The sequence below is a fragment of the Juglans microcarpa x Juglans regia genome, chromosome 2D (assembly GCF_004785595.1).
Source record: "Juglans microcarpa x Juglans regia isolate MS1-56 chromosome 2D, Jm3101_v1.0, whole genome shotgun sequence".
NCBI classification, from domain to species: Eukaryota; Viridiplantae; Streptophyta; class Magnoliopsida; order Fagales; family Juglandaceae; genus Juglans; species Juglans microcarpa x Juglans regia.
This window is the reverse complement of record NC_054596.1, coordinates 20,803,779-20,829,532: the sequence shown is the minus strand read 5'-3', so window position 1 is coordinate 20,829,532 and position 25,754 is coordinate 20,803,779. Positions and strand designations below refer to the sequence as shown.

The 25,754-nt window shown below is 38.1% G+C and overlaps 2 long non-coding RNA genes across 2 annotated transcripts; one reads left to right on the top strand and one right to left on the bottom strand.

Annotated features, from left to right (window-relative positions):
• The first annotated feature begins 210 nt into the window (after nucleotides 1-210).
• On the top strand, nucleotides 211-21,373 carry LOC121248875. The gene is made up of 2 exons (XR_005937533.1): nucleotides 211-245; nucleotides 21,233-21,373. It is a non-coding gene; the product is annotated as an uncharacterized LOC121248875 (long non-coding RNA).
• A 2,165-nt stretch (nucleotides 21,374-23,538) lies between these two features.
• Nucleotides 23,539-25,552, bottom strand: LOC121248874. The gene is made up of 3 exons (XR_005937532.1): nucleotides 25,253-25,552; nucleotides 24,923-24,928; nucleotides 23,539-23,557 (listed from the first exon to the last, which is right to left on the bottom strand). It is a non-coding gene; the product is annotated as an uncharacterized LOC121248874 (long non-coding RNA).
• Between the last annotated feature and the right edge of the window lie 202 nt (nucleotides 25,553-25,754).

Below are 25,754 nucleotides of genomic sequence, written 5' to 3'. Positions count from 1 at the left end.
GAAATGAATATCACATGTTTAAGTGAACGGATCGAGAAATAGGAAACAAAGAGTCGATCAGAGAGTGAGACAATGAAGAAGAAGTTGAGAACTAGTAGATCTACAGTTGGAAGCCAACAATGGGAGAAAATCTTCCCAATTTCTGTAGAGAAGAGAGTTTCCATCGAGGGAGAATGCTTGGCCATCGTGAGAGACAATGAGAACTTCTATAGAGAGAGAGAGAGAGAGAGAGAGAGAGAGAGAGAGTTTCCAAAGGCTTCTGTCGAAATTAGAGGGAGAGAGTCTTAGTGGGAAAAGAGAGAAGTTAACATAAATTATTCAATGGAGGGGGAACGTTAACCATACAAATATGGAGAGTTACTATAGCTTGTAATTTTGCCTCTTTCAATGTACACATATTTATGGGACTGTTAGCTAAATTTTGGTTTGCATTTACAATTGGCTACATCAATACTAATACTCTAACTATCTAGTCACTATTTGACTTGAGAAAGAGCCCCATGACCTTCATTTAAATGGCCTTAGTGTTTATATATATATAGTTTTGAATGAAGATATAATATTCATCAGTTGTTAAGCATAAAGGATTTGAAATATTTAATTAACTCAGCAAAGTGAATGTAAACTCAAGGTTTAGAATTAAGACTTTTGTTATGATTCCATGTGAAATTATCATTTATGTCAAAAGTTTAAGCTGATAGAAGAAGATAGATTGTATATATGTTTTAGATCTATTTACATTATTAAAGTGTTGTTTATATCCATTAATTTTGTTCTCAAAGATGCTACCAATTCCTTACATGTTCCGGTGCTTATATAGATGGTAATTTTGTGCCTTGGCTACCAAAGAAAATATGTTGTAATTGGCTAATGCAATAGTATGATATAAATATATATATATATATATATGTATGGAAAAGTCTTCTTGCAAACGAGTTCGCGCACCAAACCACGCATCGATACTAACCTGTAAGGCATTCATTTATGAAACATTGCGAATTGAAGACAGAAATGATTTTCATGAGATAGAGAACCTTTTCTTTTCTCAAAATTTTTCTATTTTTGTTTTTATTTTTGTTGAGGGAAAAATGAGTTAATTGGCATATTCTTGTGAAAACCTATGTAAAGTTGAGTTGTAACAAGTGTTGATACATTGGTACGTGAAAAAGATTGAAGTGTGCTCAACGTGGCTCCACTGGCGCTCGACTGGCGCTCGAGCGGAACCTTCCAGAGAGGTTCGCTCGATGGGCGCTCGACCTGGCGCTCGAGCGGAACCTTCCAGAGTGGTTCGCTCGATGTGCGCTCGACTCAGCGCTCAAGCAGAACCCAGGCAGAGTGGTTCGCTCGAGGTGAGCTTGACGTGGTGCTCGAGCGGAACCCATCCAGAGTGGTTCGCTCGATGTTGCGCGCAAGCAGAACTCATCCAGAGACGTTCGCTCGACAGTCGCTCGACATCTCGCTCGAGCGGTTTCAAAAGATAACGTGCGCTCGACCTTCGCTCGACACCTCGCTCGAGCCAATGTTCAAGACAAACTAAAGATTCATGTTTTGAGCGCCGTGACTTGCTGGGACTATAAATAGAACAGATTATTTCTGTTCTGTGGGGTGGAAAAATAGAGAAAAACCCTAAGTGTTTCAAGAGCCAAAGAGAGAAACCTATTCCTCACCTTGTAAATCTCTCTTGGACAAACACATATCCACCACACCACACTCAAGATCAAATCTCGTTCAAAGTCCATTAAAGTGGACGTTTTGTTGGCCGGAAGGTTTCCGGAGCTGCTGTGATGCAGAGATCGAGAGGTTCTCGTGGAAAGTTATAGAAGTTCGGAGTTCCGACACTACATGCGTGTAGAGATCGAGTGGGTCACTCGTGATGTTGCAAGCCAGGTTTAGGAACTACAAAGGTTTTGTGAGTGCCTCTAAATTGGTTGTAATAAACTTTTTCTATAGTGGATTTTAGGTGGTGCCTTACACCCGGAGTGGTTTTAGAATTTGAAGAAGTTCTTCAAATGAGTTTCCACTTCGTGACCAAAATCATTGTGTTAATTGTTTTTGTCCATTGATTAACTGTTTATTTGTTTCTAATATTGAAAAGAAGATCAAAATTGGAATACACCTATTCACCCCCCTCTAGGTGTAGTGATTGGTAGAACCACTGCTTTTTCAATTGGTATCAGAGCGGGTTCACTCCGCTGGGATTAAATTCCTGAGTGTGATCCTGCTGTAGTGGTTAGAATGGATAAGTCTCAATCTCTCACATCGCCACCTTATTTTGATGGAAACAACTATGCTTATTGGAAAGTTCGAATGAGAGCTTTTCTAAAATCTGTGGATGAACGAGTGTGGGTTTCTATAACAAAGGGATGGAGAGAACCAGTCACTATTATTGAAGGAGTTCAAACTCCCAAAGGTGTGGATAATTACTCTAGGGAGGAAATTAGTGAGTGTGGTTGGAATAGCAAAGGCCTGAATGCGATTTTCATGGCCGTGTCCCAGGAGGAGTTCAAGCGAATCTCCATGTGTGAGAATTGTAAAGAAGCTTGGGACATTCTTGAGGTCACCCATGAGGGTACCAAAGCTGTAAAGAATTCTAAACTTCAAATGCTGACCACAAGTTTTGAAGAACTTAGAATGAAGGATGATGAAACCTTCGATGCCTTTTATGCCAAACTAAATGATGTCGTCAATTCTCGTTTTAATCTAGGGGACAGAATTCCTGAGAACAGAATTGTGAGAAAAGTTCTCAGATCACTCCCTGAGAGGTTTCGTCCTAAAGTTACTGCTATTGAAGAAAGCAAAGATCTAGACAGTATGAGAATTGAAGAATTGGTAGGCTCTCTACAAACATATGAACACACTTTTCCTGTGGATAAGAAACACAAGTCCATAGCCCTCAATACCATTAGAGAAGAGTCAGATGAGTCATCCGATGAGTCGGCTATGAGTGACAGAGAAATAGCATTTTATGCTTAGAAGTTCAGGAAAATGTTTGTGACTAGAAACAATAAGAACCAGAGGCCAGAGAAGAAAAAGTTTGAAAGATATAATAGAGGCTCAAGTTCAAGGAACAATGAGAGAAACACTGAGAAGTACACTAGAACAAATAAAGACAAGGTACAATCAAGGGTGCAGTGTCATGAATGTCATGGATTTGGACACATTCGTCTGGAATGTGCAAATTACAAAAAGGCAAAAAAAAGAGCTAAGATTGCATCTCTAAGTGAGAGTGAATCAGAGTCGAGTGAATCATCAGATAACTCTTCTCCGAAAAGAAATCTTAACTACATGGCATTCACTACCTCTGTCAGCAGCAAAAGTCAATGTAGTGAATCAATGTCTGATGATGGGAGCATATCTGGAAATGAATCTGGGTATGAAGATCAGTTGCAAGAAGTCTACGAGAAGCTGTACAATGAATGTGCTAAATTGAGAAAACGCAACAAAGTGCACATTGAGGAGATAGACTTCAGCAAACGAGAAAATGAAGAGCTTCAAAGCAAATTAAATGAAGCCATTGGTTTAACTGATCAGTTAAAAATAAGGAATGGTTCTTTGGAAGAGGAATTAAAAAATCAAGAGAGTGAGATGATTCTGTTGAAGGATGAATTGAAATCCTTGTCTACTAGGAAAGAAAAGCTGGATGAAATCCTGAAGTCAGGAAAGCCTCCTGGTGACAAGAGTGGACTAGGATATAATACAGAGAAATCTGATGCAGCTACTACCTCAAAAGTCTCCTATAAGAATGAGAGGAAAACTATGTTTGTTCGTGAGTCAATTGCAAAAGGGAATGCTAACCCATCTGACAAGGGTAAGAAATCCTCTCATGTAAATATGGGTGTTCAGTCTCACGATAAGTCAAGAGTTCGAAATACAAGCCCTATGTGTCACCACTGTGGTAAGACTGGTCATGTTGTAGGAGACTGTTTTAAATTGAAGAGATACACCATGTATGATCATACACGCTCTCAAAGTAGAAGTGTGTACTCACCAAAAATGGGTAAAAATCTCATAACTGCTCCTAAGTATGCCTCATCCTTCAGGGGACAAAGAGATCGCAAAGATAATTATGTGTGCCGTAATTGTGGTAAGTCTGGTCACATTCGACCAAACTGTTATGAGCTTAGGAGGAATCCTATGAGAGATGGAAATAGTAAATCAAGAAGAGGGCATTTGAATCATTGGAGTCAAGTCAGGGCCTTAACTAGACAAAATGAGATGCTCAATGTCAAGATAGACCAACTGTCAACTAGCAAAAAGGACATCTCTCCAAAAGTTAGAAAAATGTGGGTCAGAACTGGAAAAAGACACACTTGCCATGTGGCACACATTGCTCTAAAGACCAGAGACACCTACATGTGGTACCTTGATAGCGGATGTTCTCGCCACATGTCAGGTGATAAAAGTCTATTTAAAACAGTTGAAGAGTACAAGTGTGGAATAGTAACATTTGGAGATGGCGGAAAAGCTAATATAATAAGAAGGGGTGAAATTGAAATACCTGGACTGCCCATCTTGAGAGAAGTCCTATTTGTTGATGGATTAAAAGCCAATCTCCTCAGTATAAGCCAAATGTATGACAATGGTGCAGAAGTCTGTTTTTCAAAAGATATGTGTACTGTTTCAGATAATAATGGAAATTGCATGATGCAAGGAACAAGGACATCTGATAATTGTTATGGCATTGCCCCTAAACCTCAGTATAGTTGCAATAGTGCTAAGAATGAGGCTACTGACCTCGGGCATCAAAGACTTGGACATGTGAATCACAAAAATCTGTCTAAGATTGCCAAGAAAGAGATGGTGGTAGGATTGCCTGAGCTGGGTAAAGTAGAGACTCCTGTTTGTGGGTCATGTCAGTTGGGAAAACAAGTTAGAACAGCTCACAAGCACACAACGGCTATTCTGACCGAACGACCATTAGAGTTGCTGCACATTGATCTTATGGGACCCTCTAGAACTGAGAGCCTGGGGGGAAAGAAATACATACTGGTAATGGTAGATGATTTCACCAGATACTCCTGGGTAGAATTTCTGAGGGAAAAAGGTGAAGCTCCTAATGTGATTAGAACTTTTTGCAAGAAACTTCAAAATGAGCAAGGGAAAGCAATAGTCAGAATTAGAAGTGATCATGGAAGAGAGTTTGAAAACTCAAATCTTGAGAGTTTCTGTGATGAAGAAGGGATCAGTCAAGAATTTTCTGCCCCTATCACTCCACAACAAAATGGAGTGGTCGAAAGAAAGAACAGAGTTATTCAAGAAATGGCACGGGTCATGATTCACAGTAAAAATGTACCTACTCACTTCTGGGGAGAAGCTGTGAACACAGCATGTCATATTGTGAATAGAGTCTATCCACGACCAAACACTTCCAAAACACCATATGAGATGTGGAAAGGAAAGAAACCAAATGTGAAATACTTCCGGGTGTTTGGTAGTAAATGCTACATTTTGAGAGATAGGGAAAACTTAGCTAAGTTTGACCCTAAGAGTGATGAGGGAATTTTTCTTGGATATTCCAGAAATAGTCGTGCGTATAGGAGCTACAATCTACGCACCCAAACCGTCATGGAATCCATAAATGTGGTGGTCAATGATGCTCCTGGAGAGGAGTTGAACAAGGAAGAGCAAACTCACACACCGAGTGAAACTGGACAAGAAGATTTTGGTGCTCTAAATGAGAACTTAGAGACCCCATCAAATGAGAAAGTGAGTTACCAAAAGGAGCCCTCTTCAAGAGTAAAGTTAAATCATCCTCAGGATAACATCATAGGACACATTGATGAAGGAATGAGGCTGAGGAGGAAAGTGATAAATCAATTGGCTTACTCAAGCTACATCTCACAACTTGAACCAAAAAGAATCGAAGAAGCCTTAAATGATGAGAATTGGTTGAATGCTATGCATGAAGAAATAAACCAATTTGTGAGGAATAATGTGTGGTACTTGGTGCCAAGACCAGAGAATCACAATGTCGTGGGTACTAAGTGGATATTTAAGAATAAGTCAGATGAGAATGGTACAATAGTGAGAAATAAAGCAAGATTGGTTGCTCAAGGGTATGCACAGATGGAAGGAATAGACTTTGACGAGACCTTTGCTCCAGTTGCCAGACTTGAATCTATCCGGATATTATTAAGCATTGCATGCCACATGTGTTTCAAGCTGTATCAAATGGATGTCAAGAGTGCATTTCTGAATGGGATCCTCCAAGAAGAAGTGTACGTCGAACAACCAAAAGGCTTTAATGATCCAAAATATCCTAATCATGTCTATAGGTTGAAGAAAGCCTTATATGGTTTGAAACAAGCTCCTAGAGCTTGGTATGAGAGGCTTACTTCATATCTTGAAGATCACAATTTTCTGAGAGGAAGTGTTGACAGAACACTTTTTATTAGAAAAGTTGGAGAAGACATAACAGTTGCTCAAATATATGTGGATGACATTGTATTTGGATCATCGGTTGACGCCCTGGCTCTTGAGTTTGCTGAAGAAATGAAAAATGAAATTGAAATGAGCATGGTAGGTGAACTAACCTTTTTCTTAGGACTCCAGGTGAAACAGTTAGACAATGGGCTGTTTATATCTCAATCCAAATATGCAAATGAATTAATCAAAAAATTTGGATTAGATGGGAAAAGCCATGCCAGAACCCCTATGAGCACGAGTGTTAAGCTTAGTACTGATGGGTCAGGCAAGAATGTTGAGCAATCCTTGTATAGGAGCATAATTGGGAGTCTACTGTATCTCACTGCAAGTAGACCAGACATTGCTTTTAGTGTTGGGGTCTGTGCTAGATTTCAAGCTAATCCTAAGGAATCACATTTAGTAGCTGTCAAACGCATACTTCGCTATGTAAATGAGACAGTCAATTATGGGATCTGGTATTCTAGAGACTCTAATACTGAGCTTGCAGGCTATTCCGATGCTGATTGGGCAGGTAATGCAGATGATATAAAAAGTACTTCTGGTGGGTGTTTCTATGTCGGCACAAACCTTGTTGCCTGGATGAGTAAGAAGCAAAATTCTATATCGCTGTCCACGGCTGAGGCTGAATATATTGCTACAGGTAGCTGTTGCACGCAATTGTTGTGGATGAAGCAAATGTTGTGTGACTATGGTATTACTCAAGGTATGATGAGCATTTATTGTGACAATACTAGCGCCATAAACATTTCAAAAAATCCTGTCCAACACTCTAGGACCAAGCACATTGACATTAGACATCATCTTATTCGAGAGCTGGTAGAAACACGTGTGGTGACTCTTGAGTACATTCCCACCGAACACCAACTAGCCGACCTTTTCACTAAACCTTTGGATGGGCTTCGGTTTGAATTACTTAGAAAGGCTATTGGTATTTGTGCATTGACCTGAGGGTTGAAACATGCATAACATGCATTGCATGCTTTACCTACATTGTTTTTTGTTTTGTTTTTGTTTTTGTTATTTTGTGATTATTCATCCTCTATTTTTTTTGGTATTACTGCCTTTACATGCTCTCCTTGGTTGTGATATTAGTTATTGGTGTTGTTAATTCTAAAAATCTAGGTGCATGTGTCTTTTGAGAATTATATCATATTTCTATGGCCTACAAAGGTTTGAAACATGAGTATCAGCTGTAATCTGTGACTAGCTTCACACACTTCACTCCATGCTTAGTCAATCGACGTTTCACCACCGTGAGTTTTTGGGGAGGCAATCAAAAGTGTTAGGAAACTCTACCTACACACAGAATTGATCACGAGCTAGACAACCTCATTATTGTTCCCTTGTGCAAAGAAAAAGAAAAGAAGATGATATTGTATGTCATTGAAAAGAAAAAGGGCTGTTGTTGCATATATATATTTATAAAAAAAAAAAAAAAAGAAAAAAAAAGGGGTAAACAAGTATCTTAACATTGATACATATAATCAAACAGAAGCATCTAGGTTCTAGCAGCATTGGGTTTGACTTTCTGCATCTTGGAAGAGTTTCTCAAACACTTGTGGTTTCTTGTACAGCCCAACCCCGCTCACACCTTTTGGTTGAAATTTCTTGATTGAGCAAGGAATTTGTTAACACGACTGTCTTTATTACTTGTGATACTTTGTGTTTATTACCTGCGTGTTTTATAAGGACATAATGCCTTTCTACATTTGATGTGTGGGAATGATTTAAAAATTAACTTCATTAATAGTTGGATCACACTGAATTTCTGTAAAAAAAAAAAAAGAAGGAAAATTTCTGGGCATCCGCTCGAGCGAACTTAAAAGCCGCTCGAGCGAACGTGTTTTAAAATCGCCCCCTCCCTTTTCTTTTTCCCCAGCCCGTTATTTCCCCCTGCACCGTTTCCTCTCCCCACCCTGTGCGATAACTTCTCCCCTTCTCTCCGTGTGGTTTCCTTCATTTTCTCCCCAAAATCTTGCTTCAATCACGGTAAGTCTCTTATTTCTCCCTCTTCTCAATCATTTTTGGACATTTTTTTTTCATTTTGCATCATATATTTCCATACATATACATTTCGGAAATTAGGGCTTTAGATTTGGGGATTCCGAAATGGCACACATTTGTTGGTTTGTTTGGTGTTTGAATGGACCTCTTGGTTGTCCATTCCTATTATTTTTGTATTTAGGAGGTTCTTAGAACCCCCAAGGGGTTTTTCATTTTGTTTGTACTTGGATGCACTCCAAGTGCTCGGTGAATTGCTTCAATGAAGTTTGATTTCCCATTTTCATCATGCTTTGGTATTGCCTTGTCCCCATGGTCATTTTTGTCTATTCTAGTGTAGGGATAGTGTTTGGCATTGAGACTTGGGACCTCCATTGGGTTTAAAACCCAACATTGGCTTAGTTGCAGTTGAAGTGCTCAAAATGCCAAATGGGTTGTTCAATTGTGTTTTTGGGCATGTGCATTGTGCATTTTAAAATGTTTTTTGACAACATTCATGACTTGTTTTTAAAATTTTTTTTTAACCTAAGTTTGGCTTGGTTCAAAATTAGGCATGTGCATTCATCAAGCATTGGGCATTTCACATTACCTTTAGCCTTGTCTAACGGTCACTGATTTTGTCCAGCTTCTGTCATGTCTCGAAGAGTTCGTTCACGCCAAAATCCTTCAGCCCCCGCTCAAGCACATTTCCGCAATCCTCGTGCAAGAGAACTTTACACTCAAAATTTTTCTACCCGTTCTCCTATTGTCGAGGGGGAAGTTCTCCTTGAGAGCTTTCTGAAACTGTTATTCCCCGCATTTTTGAGTCTCGCCAGTGGCTGGCCTTGACCATTGGTCATCCCACTCCTTCTGTGGAGTTGGTTAAGGAGTTTTACTCCAATATTGCTGCCATCTCTGATGATGGCTCTTTTGAAGTCAGTCTCCGGAACATTGTCTTCCGGGTGACTCCGGGCATGGTTGCGGATTTGCTAAATGCCCCGCGAGTGGCAAACCCCACATATCCATATACACAGACTTCTCCTCCTAGTCCGACTGTCATTGTTGAATGTTTAATCGGTCCATTTTCGAGTTGGGATGGTAAATCACCCATTCTCACCTCAAGTTTTACACCCGAGTTTCTCATTCTCAGTAGGATAGTCCTTACAAACCTATATCCTACTGGTCATCAAAGTGATGTCGGTCCTGACCGCGCCACTTTTTTGTATGCATTGATAAATGATGTCTCCATTGATCTGGGGAGTCATCTCTGTCGGGTTATGCTTGAGGCATTTAATTCCCCGAAATTACGGACTGGCTTGCCTCTCGCCTGCCTCATCACTAGGATAGCCCTCTCTCAAGCTGTTATGCTTCTTCCTAATGAGCCTAGAGTTCCTCTTAAGGCTCCTATTGGGCGTAGGACCATGCAGCTGAGTCGTGCTCACATTACCCCTCACCCACTGAATGTTGAGCATCCTCCTGCATCCTCCTCCCAGCCATCCACGTCTCAACCATCGAGCTCTCAGCCTTCAAGCTCACAGCCTCATAGCTCGGCACCTGGTTTGACCGAGCCCAGCCTTCAGCGGGTCATTGAGTATCTTGCCCGTCTTGAAGTCCGGTTTGATGCACGGTTTGATAGCCTTGATGCTAAAGTTAACAACCTGCAGCAGCTTGTGACTCAACGCTTCAACGATATAGAGGAGCGCTTTGATGATGATGGCAGTCAGCCTGATGGTGATGATGATGGCAGTCAGCCTCATGGTGATACTTGAGACCCTTGGCGTTTGTGACAAAAAGGGGGAGTATAGATTAAGGGGGAGTGGTATAGAGATTTAGGGGGAGTAGCAAGAAAGCTGTTGGAGCAGCTTTTGTTTTTGTTTTGTGAGGGAGCAGCTATTTTTATTTGTATCACATGCTGCTCGTGCTAATATTGTTTGTCTAAATTGAAAACAATGTCTGATTTAATTCTTAATGAAAAGTCTTTTCTGAAAACTGTGCTACAGATGTTTATGCTTATGATTATTTCTTGCATATTGTTATTGGTACGTTTAACCGTTTGCTAAGTGTTTGCAGAAATATCTCAATGTGCTCAAGACTTTTTGCCTGAAAAATGAGAATCCTGATTTGGGTGTGTTAGGATTAGGTCCTATGTATAGGTTAGAGGTTTTGTCACAGAAATGCCAAAGGGGGAGATTGTTGAGGGAAAAATGAGTTAATTGGCATATTCTTGTGAAAACCTATGTAAAGTTGAGTTGTAACAAATGTTGATGCATTGGTACGTGAAAAAGATTGAAGTGTGCTCAACGTGGCTCGACTGGAGCTCGACTGGCGCTCGAGCGGAACCTTCCAGAGAGGTTCGCTCAATGGGCGCTCGACCTGGCGCTCGAGCGGAACCTTCCAGAGTGGTTCGCTTGATGTGCGCTCGACTCAGCGCTCGAGCGGAACCCAGGCAAGTGGTTCGCTCGAGGTGAGCTTGACGTGGCGCTCGAGCAGAACCCATCCAGAGTGGTTCGCTCGATGTGCGCTCGACTAAGCGCTCGAGCGGAAATCAAACAGAGTGGTTCGCTCGAGGTGAGCTTGACGTGGCGCTCAAGCAGAACCCATCCAGAGTGGTTCGCTCGATATGCGCTTGACTCAGCGCTCGAGCGGAACCCATCCAGAGTGGTTCGCTTGATGTGCGCTCGATGTTGCGCGTGAGCAGAACTCATCCAGAGACGTTCGCTCGACAGTCGCTCGACATCTCGCTCGAGCGGTTTCAGAAGATAACGTGCGCTCGACCTTCGCTCGACACCTCGCTCGAGCCAATGTTCAAGACAACCTAAAGATTCATGTTTTGAGCGCCGTGACTTGCTGGGACTATAAATAGAACAGATCATTTCTGTTCTGTGGGGTGGAAAAATAGAGAAAAACCCTAAGTGTTTCAAGAGCCAAAGAGAGAAACCTATTCCTCACCTTGTGAATCTCTCTTGGACAAACACATATCCACCACACCACACTCAAGATCAAATCTCGTTCAAAGTCCATTGAAGTGGACGTTTTGTTGGCCGGAAGGTTTCCGGAGCTGCTGTGATGCAGAGATCGAGAGGTTCTCGTGGAAAGCTATAGAAAGTCAGAGTTCCGACACTACATGCGTGTAGAGATCGTGTGGGTCACTCGTGATGTTGCAAGCCAAGTTTAGGAACTACAAAGGTTTTGTGAGTGTCTCTAAATTGGTTGTAATAAACTTTTTCTATAGTGGATTTTAGGTGGTGCCTTACACCCGGATTGGTTTTAGAATTTGAAGAAGTTCTTCAAATGAGTTTCCACTTCGTGACCAAAATCATTGTGTTAATTGTTTTTGTCCATTGATTAACTGTTTATTTGTTTCTAATATTGAAAAGAAGATCAAAATTGGAATACACCTATTCACCCCCCTCTAGGTGTAGTGATTGGTAGAACCACTACTTTTTCAATTTTCAATAAAAAAAGCTATGTCAGCGTTGGTAGCCAATTATATATGTATATACATGTATACCAAATCGACAATTATATATATATATATGTATGTTGTAATTGGCTAAAGAAAATATCTTTATATATATGTATGTACGTACGTACGTACGTGAAAACTCAATAACTTGCAACCAAATCGACAAGGTGATCTAGTGGAGGATGGTGTCAATAGAACTGGAAAAGGAAACAAATGATAATAATAATAATAATAATAATAATAATAATAATAATAATAATAATAATAATTTCATAATGATGATCAAGTGCGTGTATATATATATAAGATTCCCATATATAATATTTGTTCACATGATTTTAAATTCTGAATAGGGTATTAGGTTAAGATAGATTTGCCTGTGCTCAGGTTGGATTTGGTGATGAAAAGACGTTAAACCTAACCCATTTTATATTGACTGACAGAAAGAATCGAGGTTGGCTATTTTGGTTTGATTTGTATGTCATACGCAATGCAAATAATTGATATTATGATAGTTATTTCACATGATTAATTATTGGATAATCCCAAAATACAAAGGAAAGAATACTCCCACAAGCTTATCACGTGATGCCATCTCATCAAAATATTTTACATAAAATTATTGACACGATGACAAATTTTAATGATATGGCATTTTTTTTTTATGAAAAATAGACTTCATTTCATTCAATGAAACCAAAGTTATAGCTGTGACTTATAAATACAGAAAAAAAAAACTCAGATTACAAGCCAAACTACTCACTTCTTTTGGGGTTTCCCTACACACAATTTTTTTTTTTTGTGATGGGCATTCTCTAAATTTCTATAAGCTCTCTAATGACAAAATTTTTTGAGATATGAGACTCTGTAAGGACAGAGATTTCAATTTCAATTTGTCTGAGAATATAACACTCTATAAAAATAGGATAATCAACCTCCATCCTCCTTTGGAGGAGAGGGACAACCACCCCCCATCCTCCAAAGGAGGAGAGAGAAAATCGCCCCCATCCTCAAAAGGAGCAGTTGAATAACCATCTTCATCCTCCAAAAGGAAGAGAGGGTTCTCATACTATGGACAACAAGTCCAATAGCCATTTTTTTTTTTTTTTACCTAACACAAGCAACAGAACAGAAAAACATAGGAACAACCGAAAAAATAGAAATACAACAAAACAGAAACTTGAAATACACTGAAAACTGAAAACACTGACCAAGGAGGCTATAATGGCATGTGAAGGATACACACCACGCTAGGAGTGTGCCAAACCATCGATTCTGAAACTACAGCGATCGCTGATCCCAAAAACATAATGCCATGTATGACGGCAGTAGAGCCCTTTATGTGGGGCGCGTGGAGGCCACGCACACACTTTGACCATCACATGTGGATCACGCGCAGCTCGTTTTGGTGAAACCTTTGGTAGTCTAAAAGATCGGAAGCTTAGGAACCTTGCGGTGGGGCGCGTGGTGGTCGTTGGCCACTAGAAAACATCAAACATTGTTTTTCCATGCTTTGACTGGAAAAAATAAAAACAAAACCAAAACATTGACTGGAAAATTCAACACTCGGAGAAAACTGCATCTGGGAGGAGGGAGGGAGGGACGAGCCGAAGCTCCCACCCCTCCCCCCCCCCTTCTGAGGTGGTTTTCGATTTGGGTTTCTAAAAAGAAGGTAAAGCTTCTGTCTCTAGGAAATATTTAGGGTCGGCTTCTCAATCATGGAATAATAATGTGGAATTTTAAGTTATAGGATAATATAAGTGTTAACATCGTGTTTCGCACACCTTTGAGCCAAATTCCGATAACTTAGGTCTTTGAAAACCAGTCTTGCATAAGGTAGAGAAGAGTATGGCTTTGAGAGGGCGGCCTTAGGGCTAGGTAACCTTTGATGCCTAAATTAGTAAATATTATTGGAGTGTAGTTAATAAGTAAGAGAATCTAGGGATCAGAGTGTGATACCCCATATTTTAGTGTATTTTAAATGAAGGATTATTTTAATTATTTTAAATATTGGTTCTCTTGTTTTCGATTTATTGGATTTCTCGTTGAATTTATTTTATGATTTTTAAGTTGTGAAATCTATTATGATGTGCATTTAAATTACTCTTTACTTTAAATTAGTTCAATGTTGGACTTTAAAATTAACGTATTGTTGGATTTTTATTATTATTTTATTTTAATTAGTCTTTATGTTTAAATTATTTTATTAAGCTTACTGTTTTGAAATTCTTTTTGTTGGATCAATTTTGTGACCCAAGTTGTGAGGATTGGACCTCATTACTTTCCGTCACCTTTTCTTTTTCCCTTTGTCCTTTTTCATCTTTTTTTCCCCTTCTTTTCTTTTCTTTTTCTCCTTCTTTTCCTCTGCTTCTCTCCTCCCATGCGACACCCCTGCCCTCTCCCCGTTCTTTTTCTTCATTAGCCCATAGCGTCGTCGTGTGCTGCCCGTGAGCTGTACCGCCCCTCCCATTTTCTTCCCCTTCAGCCGGCGACCTTCCCCCTTCATTTTTAGCTCCTCCCACGCCGCCTTTAGCCTCCACGTACGGCCTCAAGCCGAGCTGTTTTTGTGTCGCCACCATTGGCCACAATCTTTTTTCACCACAACACCAGCAGCCTCTCAGCTACCTAACCCACCCGTCCTCAGCCTAGATTCGCCATCATTGAAGCCCCTTCATCCCTATTTTCGATTTGGGTGTTTTGGTCTTCAACTGCCGCCCACACCGTCACCCATGACCAACCACTACCACTAGTAGCTTCACTAACACCCATAAGCCATTCCCTAGCCATCGCAAGCCTTTGTTTATCCTCGTTCAAAAGTTGACTTTTTGACACCCACGACCCTTGTCCATTTTTTCACTGTTTCTTTGCTGTGATGCCACTTCTAGCACCTCCTGGATCCTCTGAAAATTATTTTTTAGCACAGTAAGTAATTTTCCAACGAATTTCTTAAGATTTAAATATGTTTTTGCACTAACAAATCTTTTGTAGTTTGGTTGGCTGTTTCGAGTTTAAATATTGATATTTTGAGTTTGACGTTGGTTATAGTAGATATTGATGAATTTAGAAAGTGATGATATTTAGAGTTAAGAGAATTTTAAGTATTTAGGAATTAATATAGGTACTTTAGGTGTAAATATGAAATATCTGTTCATTGGAGATCTATTTAAATTATATAAATTTTCTAAATGTGATGACTGATATGCGTTTAGCACTATTGTGAGGAAATTCAAGAAGCTAAGAAATACAGGTAAGCGGGGTTCCTATACTAGACTTTGCACAAAAATAAAATGAACTGAGGTCAATTTTGAAAATGTGCATGTTGTGTTATGAAAAGAAATATTAAACGATCAGTTATTTGTTCTGCATTGCTCATGAGATTCTGTATAAGAATAAAATGTTTTTATGACATGACTGGTGTAAACATGAGTTTATTTTTGACATTCTGTTATTGAACTGAGAAAAATGAGCAAATATGAAAATTTGACAAATTTTGCATGTTACATGAAGATGTTCTGAATCTGTTTTGGAAAATGTGAAATAATTTGAATTTCAGTACTCTATTTTGATATGATGTGGCATCTGAAAAACCATTGGCATGATTTCTGATTTTATTCTGACTCTGATTCTAATATTGATTCTGTTTTGCTCTAATATCTGGCCCCGTCGCAAGATACAATAGCGACCTCTGGCCCATTACGGGATATAATAGTGACCTTTGACCTTGTCATGGGATACAATAATGACTTCTGACCCTGTCATGGGATACAATAGTGACCTCTGCCCTTGTCACAGGATACAATAGTGACCTCTGGCCCTGCCACGGGATACAGTAGTGACCTCTGGCCCTGTCACGGGATATAGTACTGACCTCTGGCCCACCACGGGATATAATAGCAGTCTTCTGTTCTGAGTGCAATCGCTTTGATATTCATGGTGATTTATGTTCTGCTTGGCTTTCCGCAAAATGCACAACACTACCACGGGGGGTTAAACATGGAATTCTGTTTTGACATGATGTTTCAATTATGGTATAACAAGGAAATTTTGAATAAGAATGTTTTCTGAAAGTTTTGCTCTTATATTTTGGTAACATATTTCAATTTTACATTCTAAAAACAAGTTCTCACTCTGCATTCTGAGAGAAAATATTTTGTTCAGCATTTCAAAGTTTGATAAATTCTCATATTTATAAACTAGTAAATGTTCTCTTCTTACTGAGTTGTTGATAACTCATCCCCTTATCTCCAATATTTTCAGATGATTTGGAATATTTCAGCTGAGGATCAAGACTATGAAGGATTGGGTGAGATGACTTAAGAATAGTGGATTAAGAATAGAAAGTTTCGATGAGTATTGGCAATTTTTGTTAAGAATTTTCATTGTGTTTTGATGACGTGGCATTTTGAAGAATTGATTATATTGAGGAAATTAGTTTGAATCAAAATTTCTTTATAATATTGGGAGTTATATTGTTAAAATGTGAGTTTAAGTGACTTGTAGAGAAGTTGATATTTTTTTGGGTTATTGTACCGAGGATTTGATAAATGAGTTTGAATGATTATTTAAACTGGAAGTGTTGACGTTTGATTTAGAGCTTTCGGAAGTATATTAGCAGTGTCGGAGTTGATTATCAGGTAACATGAGTTAACTCTCTGGACCATCGGGGACGGGGCGTTACACAGAGAGATATTCCCCTACTTGAGATCTATTATTTATACCACAGACCTGAGGAGCTGATACTGCCTACTTATCATGACATTCGGGTTCCCAGTACTGTTCCATGTGTTAGGGTCTTTAAATGCGATGTGGCTCTGCAACGGCGTCATTTAAAGTGGCGTGGTTCTGCGACGGTTATCATTAATGCGGCGTGTTGTCCGGGTGGTGGAGTCATTAATGTGGCGTGGTTATCCAACATCGTTCTCTCAATCTGTTTCACTTCTGATCCATTTATGCATTCTCTGTCAGTAGATCGATGGCTCCCCATATATCATGCCTATTGTGTGGGCGGGTACTTGAAAACTAGACACTACTCAAAGGGTTATCAGATCGACGAGTCTCATTCCCTGCAGCACCACCCCTCCTACAGGTCATGTACAGTGGAGTCTCCTCATGGGCTTTCCAAGATTAGCTTATGTCCTTAGATGACTATTTTGATTAGTGCAACGACCAAGTGTATCAAGGCTTCCAGAGCAAATGGGGTGAGAAAAGCGAAGAAAGTAACCGAATGGCAACCTAAGCAAAAGGAATATTAAGCAAATCTAATTGTATGATTGAGCAGCTTATAACTTTGACTATTTCCTTGCAGATACTGAATAGATAGCAGAAGAGTGGTTTTGGGCCTTTTGGCACCAGGATACAACCATAAAGATCAAAGGGTCTTTAAAATGTTGTATTTCATATGGAGAGTTGGTATGCATCATGAAATGTTTCCATCACACACTGCAAACGACCTTTTTTTTTTCTCAAATGTCAGACCTTATCACCCAATCCAACCCAACTCTCTCATCTATGTTTCCCTCTTCAATCTCTCTCTCTCTCTTTGACCTCTCTCTCTCATCAAGTTCTCTCTCTCCACAAATTTTCTCTCTCCGACCTCTCTATCTCTCACCTCTCTCTCTTCAAGCTCTCTCTCCTCAAGTTCTCTCTCTCTCTCTCTCTAATCTTTCTCTTTCCTCAAGTCCTCTCTCTCTCATCAAGCTATCTAAAATTCTTTACCGAAATTTGTGCTGCTATTAACTATGTTTTGTTTTGTTTTTTTCCTCTTAACTTATACCATACTAAGCTAAGGTGAAAATGGGTCACACATGGTGTTTACATATGCTGGAAACCTGATCTCGGTTGCCTTGAATCAAGAATTATTATCATTACATAATTGGATGCAAACTCTGAATAAACAAGGTATGATTCAGATGGGGTGTTTCACGCAATTTGGAAAGAAAACATGGTCCATTGGGCTAACACAAAACCCACATTAGTCTTTTAAGTTTTTTTGATCAAATGGTCCTCGACCAAAAGCCTCATGCAACAGACCACCAAGTGTAATAATCATCGGCTTCAAATGTCGCCAAAAGTTTTTTTGTTTTCTTTCTAAGCAAGCATATCATATTATGTAACTTAAGCAGTACAAAAGATCCCATTTATAATTACAAAATAGCGGGAGGGTCTTTCCCACTATGAAAGTTCAGAAGACTAGGAGGGATAAAATTAAGAGAGATATTACCAAGGGCCTACGTTGAAGCTGTCCATTGCACCAAGTTGTGCGCGCATTGATTTTCATATCGATGAACTTTAACAATTTCCATTCTTCAAAGTTGTTAAGTTGATGTTTGATATCACTTATAGTTGGCTACATTTTCCAATCCTTTGATAGAGTTTGAATGTTGATGGCCTGTACGACCAAACTAGAGTCTCCTGCTACTATTATTTTCTTCAAACTCATTGCAGCTGCCTCCTGTATAATCGTTTTTGTTGTATAAGCTTCTCCTACATTCAGTTTAGTACTATGAATGTGATCTGTCTTGGCCAGTATTGTAGAACTAGAATCTGATCTAGCAAGAGCAGCAATGGTGCTGCCATTGTTCCTTACTACCACATCAAATGAGAGGAGGTAGAAATCTTTACAGAGCAAGTGACTCTCATTGTCAACCTGTTGGCTTATATTAGAGACTAGAATTTTTTATGCTCAATGAAACTCTTTCCCAGGGTAGTGAGAAATTCTATTGGTGATGGCTTTTCAAGATTAGGAATGACTTTATTCCTTATGAACCAAAGTTTTTCCATCGCAAGAGTTGTAAAGATTTGGAAAGAATGATGTTCACTTGCAAGTAAGTGAAGACTCAGTGAGGGATCTATAATGTTTTGGATCCAATTTGGTATTGAGATATCAAATAATGAGGAGATATCCAAGGGGAGCATTTCTCCATAGAATCCTAGTACACATACATTTCAAAAAAAGATGGCTGAGATTTTCTTCCTCCAAGTTACACAAAGGACAATGCATTTGGTCGTCTTCCAGATTGATTATTCTCTTTAGGTTGGTTCTGGTTGGGAGAATATTATGACTAACTATCCAAAGGAAAAGTTTTAGTTTGTCTTATATTTTAATCTTCCAAAACTTCTTCCAGCTGACATCATCAACATGTGCTTGAGGTTGGTTGGAAACAAGAGATGAATAGGCAGATTTCACAGAAAAGATACTAGAGGTGTGATGATTCCATTTAATTTTGTCCTCAATGTTATGAAATCTAAAGTTAGAGAGTGGAATCTTTTCGATTTCATAAACCGCTTCAAAATTGAACATTGCTTGGAGAAGAAGGGTATTCCATCTTCTAGGTTCCTCAAGAGTGAGTTCTGAGATAGTGGTGTTTGGATCAATTTGATTGTTGTTTAGGTTTGAGACAGGTTTGAAATGTGGGAGAGTGGGAATCCAAGGATCAATCCAAACTCTAGCTTTCACACCATTATTGATTTGAAAACAGTAGCTTGATTTTAGAAAGTCCCATTGTTTTAGCAAACCTTTCCAATTCCAGGAGTCAGAAGGCTTTGGGGTTACCTGTAAGAAAGTTGAATTTCTCAGGTATTTTGCTGCAAGTATTTGTTTCCAAACATTGTTGAAATCAATGATGAAACACCATGCCAGTTTTTAAACAAGGGCACTGTTAAAGAGAGAAGTTTGTTTCAACCCGAGACCTCCCATGGATTTTGGGGTGCCTAGGGTTTTCCAAGATTTTGGCGTGTATTTATGAGAGTTTTGAGTGTCTATTCCCCACCAAAATCTTCGAAACATTGCATCCAGATTTTTTGCTACAGAATTAGGGATCATTATTGAGGACATCACATAAGAGGGAATTGCACTAGCTACTACATAAATGAGTGTTATTTTTGTAGCTTGAGAAAGGTGCTTTGATTTCCAACCTTGGAGTTCTGAATCTTTTCATGGATTTTAGCAAGGAAGTCTTTTGTTTGATCGAATGTATAATGGAAGGCCCAAGTATCTGAGATTAGGGGGTGAGGCTTTTAGTTTAAGGATCTCTTTCATTTCTAGTCTTGAGTTAGTGTGAGTGTTTCTGATGAATTGAATGGAGGATTTTTCGGTGTTTACTCTTTGACCTGACCAAGAATTATAAACGTCCAGGTAGTTAGCAAAGGCCATAGCTATCTGAGTAGTTGTTGTTCCACTGAGAATGATATCATCAGCAAAAAGTAGATGAGTGAAGGAGGGACATCTACTGGACAGCTTTATGCCTTTGATATGATTTTGCAATTCTTCCTTGTGTATGAATCTTGATAACACCTCACTATCCAGAATGAAAAGGAAAGAAGATAAAGGATCTTCTTGTCTCAACCCTCTTGATGGTTTGAAAAACCCTTTGGGTAAACCATTAATGATGATTGAATAAGAAACAGTGGTTATACACTCCTTAGTCAAGTTAACCCAAGTTTGACTGAAACCAAGGTTTCGAAAGATACTTAGAATAAATGACCATTCTATATAGTCAAAAGCTTTTTCCATAGCTATTTTAATGGCCATTTGTCCTTTTTGTCCTTTCTTCTTCTTTAAACAATGAAAAATTTCCTGAGCCAAGATGGTATTTTCCTACATAAGCCTACCAAGAGCAAAAGTTGTTTTGTAGGGGGAGATAATGCTTGGGAGGATGAGGTTGAGTCTATTTGCAAGAATTCTGGCAATGATTTTATAACAGACATTGGACAAGCTAATGGGATGAAAAATGAAGTACTTCATTGGAGTTTTCTTTCTTTAGCACAAGAGCAATATTAGTATGATTTAACTCCTTTAAAATTTTCTCATTGATGAAAAAACTTTTTATTGCCACAATAAGATCATACTTGTTGACCACCCAATAAGTATTGTAAAACAAATTGTGAAACCATCCAATCCAGGAGCTTTTGTTGGGTGGATTTGTTTTACTATTGCCCATATTTTTTCATCAGTGGGAATTTTACACAGATTAAAATTCTCCTCCTCTAAAATTTTATTGGGGAAAAGGTTTTCCAATTCATCAGAAAGTATTGGGTTTGAGGATTTGAAAATTTTCTGGAAATGTTCTTGGAATTTCTGTTTTATTGAATGAGAATCTGAAGTCCATTAACTAGGGACAGTTTTCAAATATTCAATTTTGTTTCTTCTATGTCTAATTGTTGTGGAGGTGTAAAAAAAATTGGTATTTAGGTCAATAACTATCAGCCAAGTGATTCTAGATTTTTGTCGCCACAAAGCTTCCTCTCTTTTCAGGAGTGAGTTCAATTGTTCCTTGAGATTATTCTCCAGATTCAGTGGGATTTCTTGTGGAGGTTGAGATTGAACAAATTTGTGAGTGTTGTTCAGTTTGCTAATCTCAGTTTTTCTCAATGATACTTTATAGTTCGTGTGAGGTGAAGGGGAATGGGCTAGGAATTCCATCTGTATAAGGAATTTCAATTGTGGGTAAGTTACTTTCTTAAAAACTTTCAAACAGCCAATTATATGGGTCGCAAACCAAATTTCAGTCTTGTTGATCAGTATCCTCGTACAAAAAAAGCACGGAACAAACTACTTCAAAAAATAGTTGCTAAGAACCAACGGGTTCTTAAACTAGCGGGTTCTCTGCGTTCTTTGGAAAGCAAATCCCCGAGTTAAGAAGTTGAGCACCAGCCCACTCGTTTATTTATTTTTTTGACAATAAAAGGTGTATTTTTTTGAGTTTTTCCTTATATGTTCTTACTAATCTTATATTCGTAGCTTGGAGATTTTGTCATAAAATTATGCAACTAAGCATTTGATTTGTGTACAAATTCTTACTCTGGCTCATCAATTGCAGTCAATTTCATTCTCTTATATGATGTTGATATATAATAAAGGATCTAAGCTAACAAAGGTTACTGTGGAAAGGATTATGGATTTTTAAAACTGTGTTGTTTATGTATTGTAGTTGGTATTGTACTATCTCTCTCTTTACTTTCCTTGTTTGTGTATTTATTTTACTTGATAGGGTTGATAACAGAGGTATACCGTCACTCAAATCACCAACCATTGTTTATACCAAGAGATCTAGCCCATTTTTATTATAGGACTCTTTAAAAAAAAAAATTGTCCAAAAGTCAAATATTTGTACTGGGGCTATTTGAGTAAAGGTAAAACTGAGATCACACCAAAGTCATGTTGATGGTCACCCAAGGTTTCTTGGAATTTATTATCAATCATCTTTGTGGGTGTTAGCATTAAACAAAATAAATGAAGAAAAAGCAAAGAAATACTTATTGCTGATCTCCACATATAAAACATGCCAAGAAAAAGGGACTGATCCAAACAAAAAATATCATAAACTGTTAACCTTATTAAAAAATTGAAAGTTTTTTTTTAATAAGGTTAACAGTTTTATAATGCTATCTGTTATCTTTACTATGTTGAATCTATTCCAATCAGATTATGTTTTTCTATTGTTTGATTTTCAACTGCATCGTGAACTCGGTCCATATTAGAATGTCATTATCATCAATATTTCCTTCATCCTTTGCTAAACGTACTTTGAGTCAACCATTATGCTTCTATGAAGTTGAAGTCACGTTGAGATACTCAAATACTGCAAGAAATCTAGGACGACTCTTCTTAGGCCATCCAAAGTACAACACAGAGGTAACTACATCATTTGTACAACATTTCATATATGTGTTCATTGTCCGACACTTAATATTATTTACATCTAACATTTTTTAAATATGTATAAAATGATCAAGGATTAACAAACTGCAAGTTTTCCAAGTGGGCAGATAGTAATCAATACATAGAGCAAGAACTTCGAGAAAGAAGAAATGACCTGTTAAGGAACAAGGAAGAGCTCAAAAAGATACTCGAAAATATCGAAAAGAAAGAGATTGAGCAACGAAAGAGAGTGGATGTGATCGAGAAGAGAGAGATTGTGCTATCTGATAGAAATTAGGAGGTTGTGAAGGAATTGGCGCTTTTTGAGCAACAAACTGAAATAAGGCTTTCATGCACACTACTGCGAGTGTATTGGACTTTTGCCATTGTTATTTCATGTTACTTGGTAGTATCTAAGTGATTTCAGACTAATGTTAGAAGTTATTTGCTATGTGATTTCGAATAGTATAAACAGATTTCAGATCGTGTACAAATATTATGTCAATGTATCAAAGTATTTAGATTTTAGATTGTGTACAAATATTGTGTCAATGTCAATGTATCAAAGTATTTATGCCAATGTCAATATTGTGTACTGATTTCAGATTTCGGAAGTTATTTACTATTTATGTCAATGTATCATTGCACAAACTCATATCATTACACAAACTCAGATTTTAGATTGTGTAAAGCTGCTAGCACTAACATTATATTTCCACATAAAATTTCTCATACCATCCAAAAATAACTACAAATAAAAATCTCTTCAATTAAAAATACAAATAATTGTCCAATATAATATAGCCATTGGTTCCAATACATGGCGCTTCAGTTTCGAACTCTTGAGCTCTTCTATCCTCAAACTCCACATCTATAATCTCAGGGTCAGAATTTGAAGTAGTGGTGCCTCTCCCATATCTTGAAAACAAGTCATTCCCTTTGGGCTGCCATACGACCGACAACATTTCCATAGGACCACAACTCGTGCAACGAATCATTTGGTTCTTGTAACTAGCAAATTATCTCTTACATGCTGGACCAGCACCCTGTCCATTATTGGTGCAAAATTATGCATAAGCCAATCATAACTTACAACAATAAATTCATCAGCATGACATCAAGAAACCAACCAAACAGTACATGCAATATAGAAATTAATATCGCCATTGTCTTGTATTGATAACAACTCTGATGCCAACAAAACAAGATTATCTTTGATAGAATCTGACACATGCACATGCTACACATGGAAATTTAGTTCAAATGCAGTCATTGAACCAAGTTAGAGGACATAATTAAGTGGGATGAAATAATTTTCCTATGAGTGGGAAGCTATACAAAAATTACTAACCAAAGATATTAGGAATATATCCACCTAAAGGATAAGGCACAAAATCAGCAGAAATTATTTCCACCATTTATCATTTTTCAAAACTAAATGAATTGTTTGATAAAAAAGAGCTACATGTACTTGTATGTATAAGTTAATTTGATTAAAAGAAAAAATAGGTACAATCCAAGTACACAGGATGTATACAAGAGATATGACCAGAAAGAATAAGGAAAACCAAAATACAAAAATGTGGAGCTCCCTTTTAATTTAGGGTGTGCAAAAGCTATACAAATAAAACACCACAATCTTTGTAGAATGCTAAAAGTAACTGGTAGGTTCATACAAGCAATAATGATCACTTGGTCATCTCATCAGTCCGACTTCATTCCTAAAATTTATCTGAAATTATGAAGTACAATCTCAAGGAGATGAGTGTTCTCCTTTTTCCATGTTGACAATCCCAAGAAGAGCTATAACTATAGTCCATCTTAAAATTACAACTCGCAAGATATCTTATTTTTTCATCATATGAAGCACTATAACTTCCACAAACAAGCATCAATTTTGAAATGTGACTTGCAGCTAGATTGGTTTGATATATTCATGGGTTAACACCATAATGACACATAATTAGAACATGAGGAAAAAAGTGATTATTGATCTCGGGCTTGAGCATTTTAATAAAGAGTTGCCAAAACTAATTTACTCTTTACATGTGAGTCTAAGGATATAAAATAATGTTTTCAACGTGGATGATAGCAGCAAACATATATATCATGAAATTATTTTCTCATCTTTGCAATATTGCATGTAAGGTCAACCATATACATATATATTTATATATATATATTTATCTAAACCATTGAATTTTGTTGCACATAAAGAAACATTTAACCAAAGATGATGGGGGAAATTAAGGACCAAATTAAGCAGTACCAAGTTATTGCTTGCTAGAGTTGGAATACTACAAAACATGTGGGAGACAAGAAAATGAAAGAAATTTAATTTAACCTTTCAATTGTTTTTCAAAGTAGTTTGTTCTGCTCTTTTTCTGTACGAGGATAGTGATCAACAAGACTGAAATCTAATTTGCAGCCCACATAGTTGGGTGTTTGAAAGTTTTTATGAAAGTAACTTACCCACAATTGAAATTCGTCATACAGATGGAATTCCTAGCCCCTTCCCCTTCACCCCACAAACTATAGAGTATCATTGAGAAAAATGTGAGAAAATGTTCTCCCTTTTTTTTTTGCTCACAGTTAAGTTAACCCAAATTTCCTCTTTACATTTTACACACAAATAAATACATTCTAAGACTAACTTGAAACTAGATGGACAAGATCTACCACTCTAAGACAAAAAGAACTAAGCACAAAAATTCATAGTAGAAGATCTACCACTTGTTCACGAAGACACCCATAGAGACATTCTAGCTTGGTTGTAGCCATGGGCTCTGTTCTGGGCTCGAGTCAAATAAATAAATAAATGAGTGGGCAGGTTCTCAAACCAGTGGGTTCTCTGGCCATTTGCCCAGTGCCCAAACCCAACATCAAAAAATTAAGGATGAAGGGGAAGGGGCTAGGTTAGGGTTAGGGTTAAGGTTTTGGGATGGGTGTTGGTGAGGAGGAGAAGATTAGGTGAATGGGGGAAATAAGGCTTCGTGGGTTGAAGAGGAAACAAACTCAAAAACTTAAAAAGACAAAAATAGATCTTGATGAGGAAACTCAGAGGATTAGAGGAGATGTGGAGATGGAGAAGATCAGAGGAGACGAAACTCACAAAAATGGAAATGGTGAAGATCAATGTCAAAGGATCTTCCAAAGATAAGGATGGAGATGGAGAAGGGGAGGAAGGGAGAGTGGAGATCAGAAGAAGAAGGAGAAGGGGAAGGGAGAGTGGGAGATCAAAAG